Here is a 20,811-nt window from a genome sequence, read left to right on the forward strand (position 1 = left end):
CTGAAGACTGGAGGGTGGCCAATGTAACCCCAATATTTAAAAAGGCTCCAGGGGCGATCCGGGTAATTATAGACCAGTGAGCCTGACTTCAGTGCCGGGAAAAATAGTGGAAACTATTCTCAAGATCAAAATTGTAGAGCATATAGAAAGACATGATTTAATGGACACAGTCAACATGGATTTACCCAAGGGAAGTCTTGCCTAACAAATCTGCTTCATTTTTTTGAAGGGGTTAATAAACATGTGGATAAAGGTGAACCGGTAGATGTAGTGTATTTGGATTTTCAGAAGGCGTTTTACAAAGTCCCTCATGAGAGGCTTCTACGAAAACTAAAAAGTCATGGGATAGGAGGCGATGTCCTTTCGTGGATTACAAACTGGTTAAAAGACAGGAAACAGAGAGTAGGATTAAATGGTCAATATTCTCAGTGAAAAGGGTAAACAGTGGAGTACCTCAGGGATCTGTATTGGGACCGGTGCTTTTCAATATATATATAAATGATCTGGAAAGGAATACGACGAGTGACGTTATCAAATTTGTGGATGATACAAAATTATTCAGAGTAGTTAAATCACAGGCAGACTGTGATACATTACAGGAGGACTTTGCAAGACTGGAAGATTGGGCATCCAAATGGCAGATGAAATTTAATGTGGACAAGTGCAAGGTGATGCACATAGGGAAAAATAACCCTTGCTGTAGTTACACGATGTTAGGTTCCATGTTAGGAGCTACCACCCAGGAAAAAGATCTAGGCATCATAGTGGATAATACTTTAAAATCGTCGGCTCATTGTGCTGCAGCAGTCAAAAAAGCAAATAGAATGTTAGGAATTATTAGGAAGGGAATGGTTAATAGAACGGAAAATGTCATAATGCCTCTGTATCGCTCCATGGTGAGACCGCACCTTGAATACTGTGTACAATTCTGGTCGCCGCATCTCAAAAAAGATATAGTTGCGATGGATAAGGTACAGAGAAGGGCAAACCAAAATGATAAAGGGGATGGAACAGCTCCCCTATGAGGAAGGCTGAAGAGGTTAGGGCTGTTCAGCTTGGAGAAGAGACGGCTGAGGGGGGATATGATAGAGGTCTTTAAGATCATGAGATGTCTTGAACGAGTAGATGTGACTCGGTTATTTACTCTTTCGAATAATAGAAGGACTAGGGGGCATTCCATGAAGTTAGCAAGTAACACATTTAAGACTAATCGGAGAAAATTCTTTTTCACTCAACGCACAATAAAGCTCTGGAATTTGTTGCCAGAGAAGGTAGTAGTTAGTGCAGTTAGTGTAGCTGGGTTCAAAAAAGGTTTGGATAAGTTCTTGGAGGAGAAGCCCATTAATGGCTATTAATCAATTATACTTAGGGAATAGCCACTGCTATTAGTTGCATCAGTAGCATGGGTTCTTCTTAGTGTTTGGGTAATTGCCAGGTTCTTGTGGCCTGGTTTTTGGCCCTCTGTTGGAAACAGGATGCTGGGCTTGATGGACCCTTGGTCTGATCCCAGCATGGCAATTTCTTATGTTCTTATGTTCTTAAGCAAATACAAGAACTTTCTGAAACTCTTCCCCAGCAAGTTCAGGAGTCTTTCTCTGACATAATTCAGAAGGGTACTGGAAGCAGGCAAAACACGAGGTTTGTGTAGCATATGATAGTTTTGAAACGGCATCAAGGACTATCAGCAACAGGCATAAGTGCTCGAAGATGGGCCTGGTCTTAATGGGCCTCAGATTTGAGACCTAGAAATTCAGAAAAATTAGCTGATCTCCCTTGTGTAGGGGACAACCCTCTTCGGAGATAAGGGTGAAAGAAGTGGTTTCTCCCAAAAAGAACACTCAGAAACACCGCTGAAAACAACTATCCCTCAGTCCCTAGGAGTCTCAAGTATCAAGAAGACACCCGAGGAAAGAATCCAAGCACCCATATTATAGGCCAAGGCTACTTATTATCCACCTCCGGCCCTACGGTGATGCTCATCAAGACCAACTTCAGAGAACACAGTCTTGTCAACCAAGAGCACCCTAGGACGCAACCCCCTCCTCAGACAGGAGCAACCTTCGGGGTTTTGAGAATCTACCAGAGAGCAGCAGCCTGTCTTCCAATCCGACCCCAAGTTTGCCACGTAGGGGGTCGGAATCTCTTGTTTCCAAAGCAATTGGTCTCACATTACCACAGGACCAATGGGTACTCTCCATCCCATCTCAGGGGTACCACTTGGATTTTCTCACTGTACCACAACGACACTCCACCCATCTCATTTTGGACAGTAAACAACCAATCCCCACTTCTCCAAACAGAATTATCCACCCTTCTGAGAACCAGGGCCATGGAACCAGTTCCCCGGCCTCTGCAGGGCAGAGGATTCTACTCCCGTTATTTCCTTCATTCCAAAGAAAACAGGAGGGCCTACGTCCCCCATCCTAGACCTCAGAAATCTCAACAAATTTCTGAAAAAGAAAAATTCAGGATGGTTTCTCTGGGCACCATGTTAACTCTACTTCAAAAAGGAGATTGGCTCTGTTCTCTGGATTTACAAGATGCTTACTGTTACCACTCAACGATCAGCAGGGTCCCGGTTCTTTGGCGTTTCCAGCACATGGCGTCATTGGGCGGCAGCGGCGTTCCACTACGGGACTCAGGCCGAGACTCCACCCCCTTTAAGCACGTCAATCTCCGGAAGTCCGGCGAATTGCGCGGGAGAACCTCAGTACTAAAGCCCGACTTCAGCATAACCTCGCCTCAGCTACAGGCTTTCTTGTACTGGTGCTCTTTTTGGATTCTGTTGCCTTGCTTCCTGCCTCGACCCGGACTGGACTTGGATACTCTTGCCTTGCTCTCCCTGCCTTGAACTGGCCGGACTTTGTTACTCTTGCCTTGCTCCCTGCCTCAACCCGGACCAGACTTGGATACCTTACCTAGCTGCCTCCCTCGACCCGGACCGGACTTGGTTACTCTTGCCTTGCTCCCTGCCTCGACCCGGATCGGACTTGGATACTCTTGCCTTGCTACCCCGCCTCGGCCCGGACTGGACTTGGATACTCTTGCTTGCTACCTGCCTCGCAGGCAGATAGCCAGGCAGCTAGCTGCCTGGCTCGACCTGGACCGGAGTTGGACTTCCGCTTGGCCGAGGTAAGACTGTTAACCATCAAGGATTCACTAATTCGTAACAGTTAGCTGAGGACATGGATCCCGTGGATTTAACAGCCCTACAGGCCATCCCAGGGTTAGCTTCTCACATCCAGCAGCAGCAGGGGGAGCTGAATCAGGTCACAAGAGTACTGGAGAGACTAGTCGCAAGAATGGACGCGTTCTCAGTCTCGAATCTGGCCACTCCAACTCCTCCTCCCATAGTACTTCTAACTCCACCCCCACGATTCAATGGGTATCCGCAGTTATGTCGGGGATTTATCAACCAGTGTCATATGCATTTCTCTCTCCAACCTGCAATATTCACTACGGATAGAACCAAGGTCACATTTATTTTGTCACTTTTGGAAGGTCCAGCCTTGGCATGGGCCTCTCCTTTTTGGGAGCAAGAGGATCCACTCTTGGACAATCTAACGCAATTCCTGAGAGACTTTCATCTAATCTTTGATGAAATGGGCCGTTCTACGTCTGCAGCAGCAGAATTACTTCAAATAAGACAAGGGTCCCGTTCAGTGGGAGAGTATGCGGTTCAGTTTCATACCTTAGCCGCGGAATTACGTTGGGGAGAGGACAGTCTCACGGCCATTTTTCGACAAGGACTCTCTGAAATCATTAAAGATCAACTGGCAGGATATTTGAGAGGCTGCCAAGATGGCGTCCTAAGGAGAGGACGCGCTGAAGGAGCTCCACACTCTTTGTTAATTTTTTTTTTGTTCCTTGAAAAGAATGCCTCACACCAAGAGGAAGGGGAAGGTGAGGCGGGTTTCCACACCCACCGCCTTACCGGGTCCCCTTCAGCCGACGATCGAGGGCTTCTTTGGCGCGGCAATAACTTCAACCCCAGAGAGAGGGTCCGCGGAGGCGCTGGGCATAGAGCAAACCCAGACGCCATTGGACACGTCAACATCGCTAAGTCCTGGGGCGCCCAATACTCCCTCCCCCTCTATCCACGGTGAGTCCCTCGAGCAGACCTGGACTACGCGGTCCGAGGGGCCAGCAGCAGTACAGGCGGATGTGGCTGTGATTGGGCCTGAAACCGTTGGGGCAGCGGCGCTTACGGACGCTCGAGGAGAGCAGATTAAACAACTAGGATCCGCCATGCAGGTCGGGGCGGTTGAGAGCACTGCTGCGAGAACCATCGTTGGGGGAGAGGAGCAGGCAGAGGAAATGCTTAGGATTTCGGAGGTCTGCCGGAGACAGGAGGTAAGTCTTGAACCCAGCTTTAAATTATCAAGGCCACAAGTAATAACTTTAGACATTGTATGGAATGCCCTGGTTGCTTTGGAAAAGGCAATTTCGACCTTAACTGTGGCAGTAACAAATTTACAACAAAAAGATAGTAAGATGAAACCTGTTTTGGATTCTCACGAGAAGAAACTTAAAGAAATTGAAGAGAATGTAACTAAAATTCAAGAAGTTCAAGTAAAGTTAATACAAAGTGAGGCGACTACAATGAGAAAGTTGGAAGATCTAGAAAACTCACAAAGATATTTAAACCTTAGGATACTCAATTTTCCTTCTATAAAATATACATCATTGTGAGATATGTTCAAAAAATACTTGATGGAAGTCCTTTTATTTCCAACAGAGGCTATACCACCTGTTTCAAGTATTTACTTTGTTAAGAAAACAACTGAATCACCTCAACAGGAACAGAATCCCCCTATTAATATAGGGGATGATTTGACGGCAATCCACAGTGGAGCAGTTGGAGTATCGTGGAACAGTAATGTGTACCTTTGTTTTTTCTGGAGATCGAGATTCAGTTTTAAAGTGCTTTCTTCGTAATAGAGAAAAGTTGTTTTTTGATGAAAAAATTAGAATATATCCGGATATTGCAAGAAGTACACAGTTACGTAGAAAACAGATGTTACAGATGTGCCAAGAAACCAGACAACTGGGGGCAAAAATAACAATTAGATATCCTTGCAAATGTCTAATGTATATTAATAACAACAGATATGTGTATTACGATCCTTTACAATTGCGTTCCTATATCGATAACTTTGGAGCTGAGAGAGCTGAATCCTAGAGTAGGGCAGTAATGATTATGCATAACTCTCCTTTTTGATTTCTATAATTTAAATGATGGAAATAATGCTCTTGTATAATTTCTTGGATCTCCTCCTTACATTCCTTATTAATTTTATAGTAATGATTGCAGGAGTTTGTTGTGAAATCCTTTTGGTATATTGTATAAAGCAATGTGTTTTCTTGGAAGTAAGGATGGATATATAAGTGTATTGTATTATGGAAAAAAAAATCCTGAAACTCTTGTTTAATTATTGGAAAATCTAATAAATATTAAATTAAAAAAAAAGATCAACTGGCAGGACGTGAGATACCCGACAGTTTGGAGGAATTGATTCGTCTGGCTATTCGTTTGGATCTTCAAGTTCAGGAACGTTCTTGAGAGAGAGGCATGCTGCGACGACCAGTACGCCTGGCGCTAACCTTTCAACAACCTATCACAAACCCCCGGGTTGTTGAGCATCCAGCAGCATCTGAGGAACCCATGCAAATTGACCGATGTCATATAACTCCTCAGGAACGGCAACGACGGAGACTGAACAACCTATGTTTATACTGTGCAGCTCCAGGACACTTTGCTAACAAATGTCCGAATAAGTGGGAAACTTTCGGGCCTAGGCTTGATGGGAGAGGCCTCCCTAGGTCTTATTACCCCCTCTCCACAGATTCTACTTCCGGTGGCCTTAAAGTTTGGAATAGAGACACTTCAATGTCAGGCCTTTATAGACTCCGGAGCCGCAGGCAATTTCATCGAGGAACAATTGGTTAACAAATTCCGTATTCCCACCGAGACTCTCAAGACTCCTTTGGTAGTCTCATCCGTCTCGGGACAACCAATTGGAGAAAGAATTAGCCAAGACTGCCAACCCAACCCATCAACATGACTACTGGAGTCCTTCATCATGAGACTATCCAGTTATTTATCTTACCTTCCTCAGTCAATCAGATTATCCCAGGACAAGCAGGATGCTAGTCCTCACATATGGGTGACATCGGTAATGGAGCCCTATGTACGGAAAAACTTCTTTAAAAGTTTCCATGAAACTTTTGACTGGCACCAGAGTGCCTACTGAGCATGCCCAGCATGCCATGATATTCCCTGCCACAGGGGTCTCCCTTCAGTCTTCTTTTTTCCGCGAAGCACTTAGCATCGCGGTGTAATAGGAGTCCTGTGGTGAATTCACCACCTTAAAAAAGTTTAACTTTTCCGGAAAAAAATCAATCCCACTGCAAGGGTTTCCCTTCGTTAACACCGCGGTAACTTTTTTGTCCTTCGGTTTCCGGCCGGTACCGATATTTTTTGGTCATCGCCGTCGACGGCTGTCCGGCAAAATGGCCTCCGGGTTCAAAAAATGCCTGAACTGTGCGCGGAATATGTCTATAACAGACCCGCACTTAGAATGTGTTCTTTGCCTAGGCAAAGAACACGATGTAAAATCGTGTACATTATGTGCAGAGATGACCTCAAAAGGCCGTCATCTCCGCGTCGAGAAAATGGAGCAATTGTTTAACATACAATTGCTCCCGAAGGCATCGACTTCGATTCAGTCATCGCCATCCAGATCCGTCCGAGGTACTACTGAAAAAACGTCGTCCGGAAGCGGGAGACGCTTCTACGCCATCACCGTCAGTATCGTCGAAGGCGTCCTCTTCTGGAAGTGAGAAACAAAAGGAGAAACATCGTCACCAGCATCGACGACGCCTAGCACGATGACCGAAGACCCATCGACAGGTACGGCCTCACCCGCAAAGATACCTCGGACAAGTGCGGAGGCTTCAAGGCCTACTGATCAGGGCGATCCCCACCGATATCGGTGCCGGGCTCCGTACCTCCTCAGGGCTCTGAGGAGGTATCGGCATCGCCAACACCGCCTCCCCCCATAGCTGCTCTGGTATCACCAGCTATGAGAGCGGAACTTGACACATATATACGTCAAGCGGTGCACCAGGCTCTGCGCGATGCGATTCCGCCACAGCCATCGACACCTCCATCGATGCCGATTCCGATGCCGAGAGATCCATCGCCATTGCCGCCGGCACCGACGATGCCACGGGAACGGCCTACGATGCCTACCCCGATACCCTCACCGGTTCCACCGGGACTATACCGATGCCATCAAAGGATGTCTCGATGCTGCATCCATTCATGACTAAATTAGACTCTCTCCTGGATATTTTATCCAACAAAACACCAGAAGAGCCTATTCCAGGACCCTCTGGAATCCCAAAGCCTCCAAGGCCTCATTCTCCTCTTCTACCATCAAGGCCTAGGGAACCTTTGCTAGTGCCAGTCACTCACCAAACTCCACGGGATATGGGTACTGACACAAGCTCAGAATACTCTTCAGATGGGGATATTTTTTCTGAACCCTCTCCACCTGACGACCACAGGAAGTCACCTCCTGAAGACCTTTCCTTTACAAACTTTGTAAAGGATATGGCTGATACCATCCCCTTTCAACTACAAACGGAGGTGGATGCAAGGCAGAAAACACTTGAGGTTCTGCAATTTGTAGATCCTCCTAAAGAAATGTTAGCAGTACCGGTCCATGAAGTTTTTCAAGACCTTCAGAACAGGATATGGGAACACCCAGGATCTGTATCAGCAGTCAATAAAAGATCAGAGGCAACTTATTTGGTCCAACCTATACCAGGTTTTCAAAAATCACAGTTGCCACACCAGTCAGTCGTGGTAGAATCTGCCCAGAAGAAGGCAAAACGATTGAAATCTCATTCATCTACACCGCCTGGGAAGGAGAGTAGATTTCTTGACAATTTAGGCCGAAAGGTTTTTCAAGGTTCCATGCTGGTATCCAAGATAACATCATACCAGCTATATATGAATCAATATCAAAGGAACCTTTGGAAGCAGGTTCAAGACCTAGCCCTGTCTCTCCCTGAGCAGTATCAAGAACCATTCTAGAATATCATCCATAAGGGCCTCGAATCAGGAAAACACGAGGTCAGAGCTACTTACGACTGCTTTGAGACTGCAGCACGACTTTCTGCTTCAGGCATAGCTGCACACAGATGGGCCTGGCTAAAGGCCTCTGATCTCCGTCCAGAGGTCCAAGAACGTTTGGCTGATCTTCCTTGCTTGGGGGACAACCTTTTGGGGAAAGGTCAAAGAAGCTGTGGCTACTATAAAAGACCACACAGAAACACTAAAGCAATTATCATTAATACCTCAGGATACTCAACCTTCCACAAGGAGAATTCCAAAGCGTGATACCAGACGTCCATATTACCGTCCACGCAGGTATTATCCCCCAGCAAATAGACCCAGAACAGCCCGCCCACCTCAACGCCAACAACCTAGGCAGAGGCCTCCAAGGGCACAACCACCACCACAAACTGCCACTACATCTGGTTTTTGAAACAACTCAGAGAGCAGCAGCTTCATCAACCCATTCCCAAACATACCAGTAGGGGGTCGTATAATGTACTTCCAAAGCACTTGGGCCTCCATAACCACCGACCAGTGGGTATTATCGATCACAACTCACGGTTACAGACTAGATTTTCTTACTGTTCCAAAAGTAAACCCACCACTTCCATCTTGGACAGTAAATCAACATTCCATAATTCTTCAAACAGAATTATCCACCCTTCTGAGAGCCAGGGCCATAGAACCAGTTCCTGGACCTCAAAAGGGCAGAGGATTCTACTTCCGCTATTTCCTCATTCCAAAGAAAACAGGAGGCCTTCGACCCATTCTAGACCTCAGAAATCTCAACAAATTTCTCAAAAAAGAAAAATTCAGGATGGTGTCCTTAGGCACCATTCTACCTCTTCTTCAAAGGGGAGATTGGCTCTGCTCTCTGGATCTTCAAGATGCCTATGCTCACATTCCCATCTTTCCTCCTCATCGCCAGTACCTGCGATTTCTGGTAAAGGATCAACACTTTCAATACAGAGTGCTGCCATTCGGCCTTGCATCAGCCCCACGAGTATTCACAAAGTGCTTGGCTGTAGCAGTGGCACACCTCCACAAACAGAGAGTGCACGTGTTCCCTTATCTGGACGATTGGCTCATCAAGAGTCAATCAAAAGAAGGAGCTCTCACTTCTCTCAAGCTCACTATCCATGTGCTTCACTCCTTGGGATTTCTCATCAACTACCAAAAATCCCATCTTTCACCAACTCATCTTATACAGTTCATAGGTACAGAGCTAAATACTGCAATAGCAAAAGCTTTTCTTCCAAGAGACCGTGCTCAAGCACTTGTCCTCTTGACTCACACTCTTCAAAACCAATCCCAGGTAACAGCTCACCAGTGCCTCATTCTTCTAGGGCACATGGCTTCCACAGTTCACGTAACTCCCATGGCCAGATTGACCATGCGACTACTGCAATGGACACTCAAAGCACAGTGGATACAAGCCACTCAACCAATGTCCACTCCTATTCATATAACACCAGAGCTCAGATCTGCACTCATCTGGTGGACATCAATGAACAACCTGCTCAAAGGCCTACCTTTCCAGCAACCAGTTCCACAAGTAACTTTGACTACAGATGCATCCACCTTAGGGTGGGGAGCACACATTGGTCATCTAAAGACACAGGGCAAGTGGACAAAGCTCGAAGCCTCTTTTCAAATAAACTTCCTGGAGCTTCGAGCTATACGCTATGCGCTGCATGCATTCAAGGACTGCCTTTCACACAAGACTGTTCTGATCCAAACGGACAACACAGTAGCCATGTGGTACATCAACAAACAAGGGGGGACAGGTTCTTACCTCCTTTGTCAAGAAGCAGCACAAATTTGGGACTGGGCCCTGACGCACTCAATTCTTCTACGGGCCACTTACCTAGCAGGCATCCACAACGTAGTAGCCGATCGCCTCAGTCGTCAATTCCAACCGCACGAATGGTCCTTGGATCCAGCAATAGCATCCAAGATCTTCCAAGGCTGGGGTCAACCGACAATAGATCTCTTTGCATCCCATCTCAACTACAAAGTGAACAATTACTGCTCCCTGTTGCAACAGGAGAGCAACCTACCAACGGATGCCTTTGCTCGCCATTGGAATTCAGGCCTGTTATAAGCGTATCCACCGATACCACTCATAACCAAAACGCTAGTGAAACTACAACAGGACAAGGGGACTATGATACTCATAGCCCCATATTGGCCTCGACAAGTATGGTTCCCCACACTGCTGGATCTCTCAGTCAGGGATCCAATTCGCCTGGGAGTAGCTCCCAATCTCATAACTCAGGATCAGGGTCGGTTGCGCCATCCCAACCTTCAATCCCTGTCCCTGACAGCATGGATGTTGAAAGCTTGATCTTACAACCTCTCAACCTTCCAACCTCTATATCTCAAGTACTTATAGCTTCACGTAAACCTTCCACTAGAAAGAATTATTCCTACAAATGGAAACGGTTTACTTTGTGGTGCACTCAGAAAGCACTAGATCCTTTCACTTGCCCCACTACCTCACTACTAGATTACCTTTACCATCTCTCAGACACTGGTCTTAAGACGTCATCTGTAAGGGTACACTTGAGTGCAATCTCAGCTTATCATAACAAGCTGGGAGACACACCTATTTCTACACAGCCTCTCGTCAGTAGATTCATGAGAGGCCTAACTCACATTAAACCTCCAGTTCATTCCCCAAGCATACAATGGGACCTGAACGTAGTCTTAACCAGGCTTATGCGTTCTCCATTTGAACCCATACATACCTGTGACCTTAAATACCTTACTTGGAAAACGGTATTCCTCATAGCCATTACATCAGCTAGAAGTGTCAGTGAACATAGAAACATATAGAAACATAGAAATGACGGCAGAAGAAGACCAAACGGCCCATCCAGTCTGCCCAGCAAGCTTCACATTTTTTTCTCATACTTATCTGTTTCTCTTAGCTCTTTGGTTCTATTTCCCTTCCACCCCCACCATTAATGTAGAGAGCAGTGATGGAGCTGCAACCAAGTGAAATATCAAGCTTGATTAGTTATGGGTAGTAGGGGAAGTAACCGCCGCAATAAGCAAGCTACACCCATGCTTATTTGTTTTACCCAGACTGTGTTATTCAGCCCTTATTGGTTGTTTTCTTCTCCCCTGCCGTTGAAGCAGGGAGCTATGCTGGATATGCGTGTAGTATCAGTTTTTCTTCTCCCCTGCCGTTGAAGCAGAGAGCTATGCTGGATATGCGTGAAGTATCAGTTTTTCTTCTCCCCTGCCGTTGAAGCAGGATATGCATTGAAAGTGAAGTATCAGGCTTATTTGGTTTGGGGTAGTAACCGCCGTAACAAGCCAGCTACTCCCCGCTTTGTGAGTGCAAATCCTTTTTTCTTCTCCCCTGCTGTTGAAGCAGAGAGCTATGCTGGATATGCGTGAGGTATCAGTTTTTCTTCTCCCCTGCCGTTGAAGCAGAGAGCTATGCTGGATATGCGTGAAGTATCAGTTTTTCTTCTCCCCTGCCGTTGAAGCAGAGAGCTATGCTGGATATGCGTGAAGTATCAGTTTTTCTTCTCCCCTGTCGTTGAAGCAGAGAGCTATGCTGGATATGCGTGAAGTATCAGTTTTTCTTCTCCCCTGCCGTTGAAGCAGAGAGCTATGCTGGATATGCATTGAAAGTGAAGTATCAGGCTTATTTGGTTTGGGGTAGTAACCGCCGTAACAAGCCAGCTACTCCCCACTTTGTGAGTGCGAATCCTTTTTTCCACATTTCCTCTTGCTGTTGTAGCTTAGAGCGATGTTGGAGTCACAGTAACCATGTGTATGTTTATTGAATAAGGGAACTACAAGCTCTAGTCACATACGAACCTTTTACAAAGTTCCTACATGACAGGGTAGTCCTCCATACACATCCAAAATTCCTTCCTAAGGTTGTCACGGAATTTCACTTGAACCAATCAATAGTTTTACCATCATTCTTTCCTAGGCCTCATTCCCACCAGGGTGAAAGAGCCTTACACACTTTGGACTGTAAACGTGCATTATCTTTCTATTTAAACCGCACAACAGCCTAAAGGAAATCTAATCAACTATTTGTATCCTATGATCCAAACAAACCAGGTAAAGCAGTGGGTAAGCATACTCTGTCAAACTGGTTAGCAGATTGCATACAATTTTGTTATGAAAAAGCAGGCCTTACTCTTCAAGGGCGAGTAAAAGCACACTCAGTCAGAGCGATGTCAACCTCAGTAGAACACCTTCGCTCTGTACCTATTCTGGACATTTGTAAAGCAGCAACATGGAGTTCTCTTCACACTTTTGCAGCTCACTACTGTCTAGACAAAGAGGGAAGACAAGATTCAGCCTATGGACAATCCGTCTTAAAGAACTTGTTTCCAGTGTAATCCCAACTCCTTCCACATCCAACCTGCTGTGATCTTCGGCTGATTCATTTCAACAACAATACTTCACTGTTGCTTCACTACAAAATGACTCAGCCTCTAGCTTGCTAATCACCCATATGTGAGGACTAGCATCCTGCTTGTCCTGGGATAAAGCAAAATTGCTTACCTTGTAATAGGTGTTATCCCAGGACAGCAGGATGTAGTCCTCACGAAACCCACCCACCCACCCCGCGGAGTTGTGTCTGATACGTTTTATTATTTTACTTTTGGCTAATGCTTATTGCTACAAAACAGACTGAAGGGAGAGCCCTGTGGCAGGGAATATCATGGCATGCTGGGCATGCTCAGTAGGCACTCTGGTGCCAGTCAAAAGTTTCATGGAAACTTTTAAAGAAGTTTTTCCGTACATAGGGCTCCATTACCGATGTCACCCATATGTGAGGACTACATCCTGCTGTCCTGGGATAACACCTATTACAAGGTAAGCAATTTTGCTTTATTTTAGGACTACCCTGGTTGAGGCAACACCAACCTCACCTGGACTGGGGTAGTTTGCAACTGGTGAAATGGAGCCCCTACTGCCAACGCAACTGTCTATCGACTGTTCATCCACCCAACCTTTTCACATCTGAGTCCACGAAGATCCCAGCTGCCTTACCCAAGCAATACGCAGAATTTCTTGACGTCTTTAGCAAACAACAAGCCGAGACTCTACCACCACATCGTTCCTACGATTGTGAAATCGAATTAATCCTGGGTAAGGAGCCTCCCAGGTGTGGGGAATTATGAGCTTTGCTCCTGATGGCCAGCAGGGCATGTCAGGGGTTAACTCTAACTTCCCTTCTCTCTGACCTTTGCACTGAATGCAGCAAGACTAGCACATCTTAAATCTCTAGCTTATAATTAACCCTCACTGCCTAGGGAGAGGATACCTAGCTGCCACGTCTTCAGCTGCAGGCAAAAGACAGACACATATATGGTATAGGCTTCAGCAGCCAATGAAATGATCTGTATGCACCCCCTGAGCCAATGGTCTAATGACACGTCTGTATGCTATGGCTAGGAGAGCCAATGATGTGATGGCACATTTGTATGCAATGGATGTATGTACAATAAAAAGGGGACCCATTGGAGTGTTCAGCCCTTGCCCTTTTTGCCATGAATCCTGCCTGATGTGTCTTCATTGCCGCAACACCAGGGGGAAAGTCTATACTCTATCAGAATCAGAATCAAGAGCCATGACACAATATATCCAAGAAAATCTGGCAAGAGGATTTATTAAACCTTCCTCCTCTCCGGCGGGAGCAGGAATTTTTTTTGTTAAAAAAAAGGATGGATCATTACGGCCGTGTATCGACTATAGAGGACTAAATGCCATAGCAAAGAAAAACCAATATCTGATTCCGCTAATATCAGAACTTTTTGATCGTCTAAAAGGAGCAAAAATTTTTTTAAAACTCGATCTGCGTGGAGCTTATAATTTAGTCCGAATCCGGGAACAGGATGAATGGAAAACGGCCTTTAACACGCATGATGGACACTACGAGTATCGGGTCATGCCGTTCGGCCTATGTAATGCACCGGCAGTTTTCCAGAATATGATTAACGACATTTTTCGTGACCTACTATATTCCCATGTCATTGTTTACCTGGACGACATCCTAATTTTTTCTAAAGATCTACAACAACACCAACTTCATGTCAAGCAAGTTCTACAACGTCTTCGAGACAACAAATTATTTGTGAAACTGGATAAATGTCTCTTCCATCAGAAGGAGTTACCATTCCTGGGATATATTGTTTCACAGGAAGGCTTACGCATGGATCCGGAGAAACTTAAAGCCATTTTGGACTGGCCTCAACCCACTGGATTGAAGGCTTTACAGAGATTTTTGGGGTTTTCTAATTATTATCGACAATTCATTTCCGATTACTCTACATTAGTAGCCCCCCTTACTGCCTTAACAAAGAAAAAAGCACCAATTCAGAACTGGCCCGTGGAAGCCATTCAGGCATTTCAGCAGCTAAAACAAGAATTTACCAAAAATCCTTGCCTTATACGACCTGACCCAGCTAAGCCTTTCATTGTAGAGGTAGATGCCTCAGCCATAGGTGTTGGAGCTATTCTCTTACAACCCTCTGATTCTGGAACACTACATACCTGTGCCTATTTTTCCAAATAATTTTCACCGGCGGAAAAGAATTATGCCATAGGAGAACGGGAATTATTGGCAATCAAGGCAGCTGTGGAGGAATGGAGACATCTTCTAGAGGGGGCCAAACATACTGTTCAGATCTATACGGACCACAAGAATCTCGCCTACTTATCGCAGGCTCAACGTTTAAATCCCCGACAAGCTCGTTGGGCATTATTTTTCAGTCGGTTTGACTTTAAGATACATTTTCAGGCTACTAAGAAGAATGTTAGAGCAGATGCATTATCTCGAAGTTTTATTCCTGAAGATACTGTGGAACCATGTCGCAATATAATCGATCCAGCCAGGATAATGGTGGCAGCCATCTTTACAGTTCCGATGGGGAAAACTGTAGTACCTAAGAGACTTTGACAAAAAGTTCTTCAATGGGCTCATGATTCCCAGTTCGCAGGACATCCGGGGATCCATAGAACTAGAGACCTTGTCTCACGCTCTTATTGGTGGCCTAAATGGAGATCTGATGTGAAGAGTTATGTGGACTCCTGCGCTACTTGTGCTGCCCATAAGATTCCGCGACAACGACCTGCTGGATTACTGCAACCACTACCTATTCCAAAGATACCCTGGTCACAGATTGCCACAGACTTTATAACCGACCTTCCTCCATCAGAAGGAAATACTGTGATTTGGGTGGTCATTGACCGGTTTTCTAGAATGGCCCATTTTATCCCTGGGCTACCCACCGCCTCAGAATTGGCTCAACTGTTTGTACAGCACATTTTCCATATCCATGGGTTACCCTCTAGTATTGTGTCAGACAGGGGGGTGCAATTTACAGCGAAATTTTGGAGGAATTTATGCAAGAAACTTCAGATTAAGTTAGAATTTTCATCAGCCTACCATCCTCAGTCCAACGGGTTAACAGAATGCACCAATCTGTCTCTAAAAACCTTCTTACGATGCTATGTGAATCAAAGACACGATGACTGGGCATCCTTGTTACCCTGGGCCGAACTATCACATACTAACCATGTTACCCAAGCAAGTGGAACTTCACCTTTCTTTTTAGTCTTTGGGAGACATCCACGGATTCCTCTTCCTATTGCCACACCCTCATCCTGCCCAGCTGTGGATAAAATGGTACAATCTATGACCAAACTCTGGGAGGAGACACGAAAACTGTTGAGACGAACTTCCAGTAGAATTAAAACCAAGGCCAACAAAAAGAGGAGAAAGAGCCCTTCCCTTCAACCAGGGGATTTGGTGTGGTTAAGTACTAGGAACCTTAAGTTACGTACCCCATCTCTAAAATTTGCACCTAAATATGTGGGACCATTTCCGGTGATCAAACAAATTAATGAAGTTGCTTTTAAACTCCAGTTGCCTCCCACTCTTCGCATCCATAATGTGTTCCACATCTATTTACTAAAACCAGCAGTATTGTCCTGGCCTTCTAAAAGAATCAAGAAAATCACTCCTTCTTTGATACAGGACGACACAACATATGAGATTAAAGAAATATTGGACTCCAGGAGACTTAGAGGGAGAATACAATATTTACTAGCATGGAAAAATTTTGGTCCTGAGGAAAATTCCTGGGAACCACGTGAGAATATCCAGGCATCTCGGTTACTTCAACGATTTCACCAAAGATTTCCTCATAAACCTGGTCCAGGGAATTGGAGGAGAGAGCCTTGCGGGAGAGGTACTGTCACCACTCACGATCAGCAGGGTCCCGGTTCTTTGGTGTTTCCTGCGCATGGCGTCATCGGACGGCAGCGGAGTTCCACTACGGGACTCGGGCCGAGACTCCACCCCCTTTAAGCGCGTCATCTCCGGAAGTCCGACGAATTGCGTGGGAGAACCTCAGTACTTAAAGCCCCGACTTCAGCATAACCTCGCCTCAGCTACAGCCTTCTTGTACTGGTGCTCTTTTTGGATTCTGTTGCCTTGCTTCCTGCCTCGACCCGGACCGGACTTGGATACTCTTGCCTTGCTCCCTGCCTCGACCCAGACCGGACTTGGATACTCTTACCTAGCTGCCTGCCTCGACCCGGACCAGACTTGGTTACTCTTGCCTTGCTCCCTGCCTCGACCCGGATCGGACTTGGATACTCTGGACTTGCTACCTGCCTCAACCCAGACCAAACTTGGATACTCTTGTCTTGCTACCCGCCTCGACCCGGACCGGACTTGGATACTCTTGCTTGCTACCTGCCTCGACCCGGACTGGACTTGGATACTCTTGCCTAGCTGCCTGGCTCGACCTGGACCGGAGTTGGACTTCCGCTTGGCCGAGGTAAGACTGTTAACCACCAAGGATTCACTAAATCGTAACACTTATGCTCACATTCCAATATTCCCTCCTCATTGCAAATATCTACGATTCCTAGTAGGAAATCAACATTTCCAGTACAGGGTAAGAACATAAGAACATAAGAAATTGCCATGCTGGGTCAGACCAAGGGTCCATCAAGCCCAGCATCCTGTTTCCAACAGAGGCCAAACCAGGCCATAAGAACCTGGCAATTACCCAAACACTAAGATGATCCCATGCTACTGATGCAATTAATCGCTAACCAACCTCTTTCCCTTTTCAAAAATACACCAACTTGAACATACAAGGGAATGTTTGCTTGGTGGTAATCTTGTACGGAGGTTATTGAATGAGGGTAACCAATTTGCAGTTATCCTCTCTTTAACCTCCGTCTATTATTCTTTTATTAAATTGAACAATATCTCTCACGAATCTCTTTTTTAATTTTTGATTTTTCTAAAAATCCCTTCTCCCCTGCTGCTTTTCCGTCCCACTGTTATCTTATTTCATACTTATCAGGGTCGTCGCCTCTGTGATGTCTTATGGGTACGGAGCTGCTTGTCCTCGACACGGGCCATGTTTCGGCACGGGGTGCCTGCTTCAGGGACTATGGGAGAATGTGCTGTGTCCTATACTGGGTTCACAGCATACAGTAAACCTTCAATATATAAAAATATTAATCTTAAACAGAAAAAACTTCTACCAACTTTCTTTCACATTTATTAATAATGCTTAAATTTTGACCCACCTTGCCATTGAAAACTTACTTGTATAAGGCTTCATTTGTCTTACGTGCGACGCCTGCTGTGCTTGTCTGGGCGTCGGGAGCTATTCTAGCTGTTTATATAGAACTGCCTAGGGAACCTACCTCCTACTCTCTGCCAAACTGAGGCTGTCTCAGGTGTGTATAATTAAGTCAATTCCTTGTGTTTTTGGTAATAACGGACCTGACAGGGGACTGCATTTGATCGACGATGTGTTTCTTCGTGTGAAGCGGACCTGATGGGAAACTTGTTCTCACCACGTCCGCTGATACTGCTTTTGATTTTTTCTCTCAGAGGGACAAGCAGCTCCGTACCCATAAGACATCACAGAGGCGACGACCCTGATAAGTATGAAATAAGATAACAGTGGGACGGAAAAGCAGCAGGGGAGAAGGGACTTTTAGAAAAATTGAAAAATCAAAAATTAAAAAAGAGATTCGTGAGAGATATTGTTCAATTTAATAAAAGAATAATAGACGGAGGTTAAAGAGAGGATAACTGCAAATCGGTTACCCTCATTTAATAACCTCCGTACAAGATTACCACCAAGCAAACATTCCCTTGTATGTTCAAGTTGGTGTACTGATGCAATTAATAGCAGTGGCTATTCCCTAAGTAAACTTGATTAATAACCGTTAATGGACTTCTCTCCTCCAAGAACTTATCCAAACCTTTTTTGAACCCAGGTACACTAATTGCACTAACCACATCCTCTGGCAACAAATTCCAGAGCTTTATTGTGCATTGAGTGAAAAAGAATTTTCTCCAATTAGTCTTAAATGTGCTAATTGCTAACTTTGTAGAATGCCCCCTAGTCCTTCTATTATTCGAAAGTGTAAATAACTGATTCACATCTACTCGTTCAAGACCTCTCATGATCTTAAAGACCTCTATCATATCCCCCCTCAGCCTTCTCTTCTTCAAGCTGAACAGCCCTAGCCTCTTCAGCCTTTCCTCATTGGGGAGCTGTTCCATCTGTAAACGGAGTTTGATCTACCCCATCTCCATCTAAGGTCTTGTCAACCAGCAATGGTCCTTCTTCAGGGTCTTCTTTAGTAAACACCGATCTGAAGTATTTGTTTAATATTTCTGCATTTCTCTCCACACAGTGCTCCTTATCACCTTTCAATTTTACTATACCGCTTCGGGACTCCCTTCTTTCTCCAATATATCTAAAAATTGTTTTGTCTCTTCTCTTTACCTCTTTGGCAATTCTTTCTTCCGCTTGACTTTTAGCTTTCCTGATTTCTTTTTTCGTCTTCTTCATTTAACAGATAATTTTTTCCTTGTGTTCCTCTTTTTTTTTTAAATCTTTTATACTTCGAAATCTGTTCTTTTTGCCTTAATTTCTTCAGCCATCTCCTTAGAGAACCAAATCAGTTTCTTTTTCCTCTTGCCCTTCTTTACTTTCCAAACATAGATTTGTAGCCTTTGTAATAGCTCCTTTTAATTTGGCCCACTGTTGTTCTACCTCCAAGTACATCCCCATTTTGACAAAGTCTGTATTTGTGAAATTCAAAACTCGGGTCTGTGTGTGGCTTCTCAGTATCCTATTTGTGATATTGAACCATACAGTCTGATGATCACTATGGCTTAGGTGAGCCCCCTACCCAAACATTAGACATTATCCTCATTAGAGAGCATTAGATCGAGGATCAAATCTCCCTCTTGGGTTCCATTACCATTGGTCTGAACAGAGCACCTTGAAAGGCATCCACTCTCTCTCTACTTTTTATAGATTCCACAGAAGGGATGTTCCAATCCACATCTGACAGATTAAAATCTCCAACAAGCAACACTTCTCCCTTCTTTCCCAACCTTTGGATGTCCTCGATCAGGTCTCTGTCCAGTTCATCTGTTTGGGTTGGAGCATCTTCTCTTTTTAGGATGGTCCATAATGCTTCTTTACCCCATATCCTTTGCAATTCTGTTTGGATATTTTTGACACACAGAGCTACTCCTCCCCCTTTTCTGTCCTTCCTTAACAAGTTATAGCCCGGGATGGCTGCATCACAATTATGAGATTCAGTGAACCATGTCTCCACACCAGCAACAATGTCCAATTCCGCCTCTACCATTAAGGCTTGCAGGTCTGGGATTTTATTGCTCAAACTATGAGCATTTGTGATCATAGCTTTCCAGCTGCTCTTCCTGGTCACCTTTTCTTTTTTTTTTTATTACTTTGTTTCCCACTTCCTGTATTGCTTGGGGATGACATTCCAATTTCACTAACCCACCTCCTACCACCCCCCCACGTCCTAGTTTAAATGCCCGATAATCAGGTACGTTCAGGGAATGTATAATAATTTTTCGCTTAGCATCCTCTTTCCTGCGTCAGACAAATGTAGGCCATCCTTACCATATAATCTTTTATTGCTCTATACACGGCCCCAGCCTCCAGTGTATCCAATAGGGATGTGAATCGTTTTAGGACGATTAAAATTATCGTCCGATAATTTTAATATCGTCTTAAACCGTTATGGAACACAATACAATACAGATTCTAACGATTTATCGTTATAAATCGTTAGAATCGAAAAACCGGCACATTAAAACCCCCTAAAACCCACCCCCGACCCTTTAAATTAAATCCCCCACCCTCCCGAACCCCCCCCCCCAATAACTTAAATAACCTGCGGGTCCAGCGGCGGTCCGGAACGGCAGCGGTCCGGAACGGGCTCCTGCTCCTGAATCTTGTCGTCTTCAGCCGGCGCCATTTTCCAAAATGGCGCTGAAAAATGGCGGCGGCCATAGACGAAAAAGATTGGACGGCAGGAGGTCCTTCCGGACCCCCGCTGGACTTTTGGCAAGTCTCGTGGGGGTCAGGAGGCCCCCCACAAGCTGGCCAAAAGTTCCTGGAGGTCCAGCGGGGGTCAGGGAGCGATTTCCCGCCGCGAATCGTTTTCGTACGGAAAATGGCGCCGGCAGGAGATCGACTGCAGGAGGTCGTTCAGCGAGGGTTCCGGCGCCTCACTGAACGACCTCCTGCAGTCGATCTCCTGCCGGCGCCATTTTCCGTACGAAAACGATTCGCGGCGGGAAATCGCTCCCTGACCCCCGCTGGACCTCCAGG

General features: G+C 45.4%; 1 protein-coding gene across 6 annotated transcripts in view; it reads left to right on the top strand.

The window, feature by feature from the left end:
• The window catches only part of AK9 (adenylate kinase 9), an 829,950-nt gene that overhangs the window by 391,535 nt on the left and 417,604 nt on the right, over positions 1-20,811 (top strand). The gene's annotated exons all lie outside the window — the stretch shown is intronic.

The sequence above is a fragment of the Rhinatrema bivittatum genome, chromosome 3 (assembly GCF_901001135.1).
Source record: "Rhinatrema bivittatum chromosome 3, aRhiBiv1.1, whole genome shotgun sequence".
Lineage (NCBI taxonomy): Eukaryota > Metazoa > Chordata > Amphibia > Gymnophiona > Rhinatrematidae > Rhinatrema > Rhinatrema bivittatum.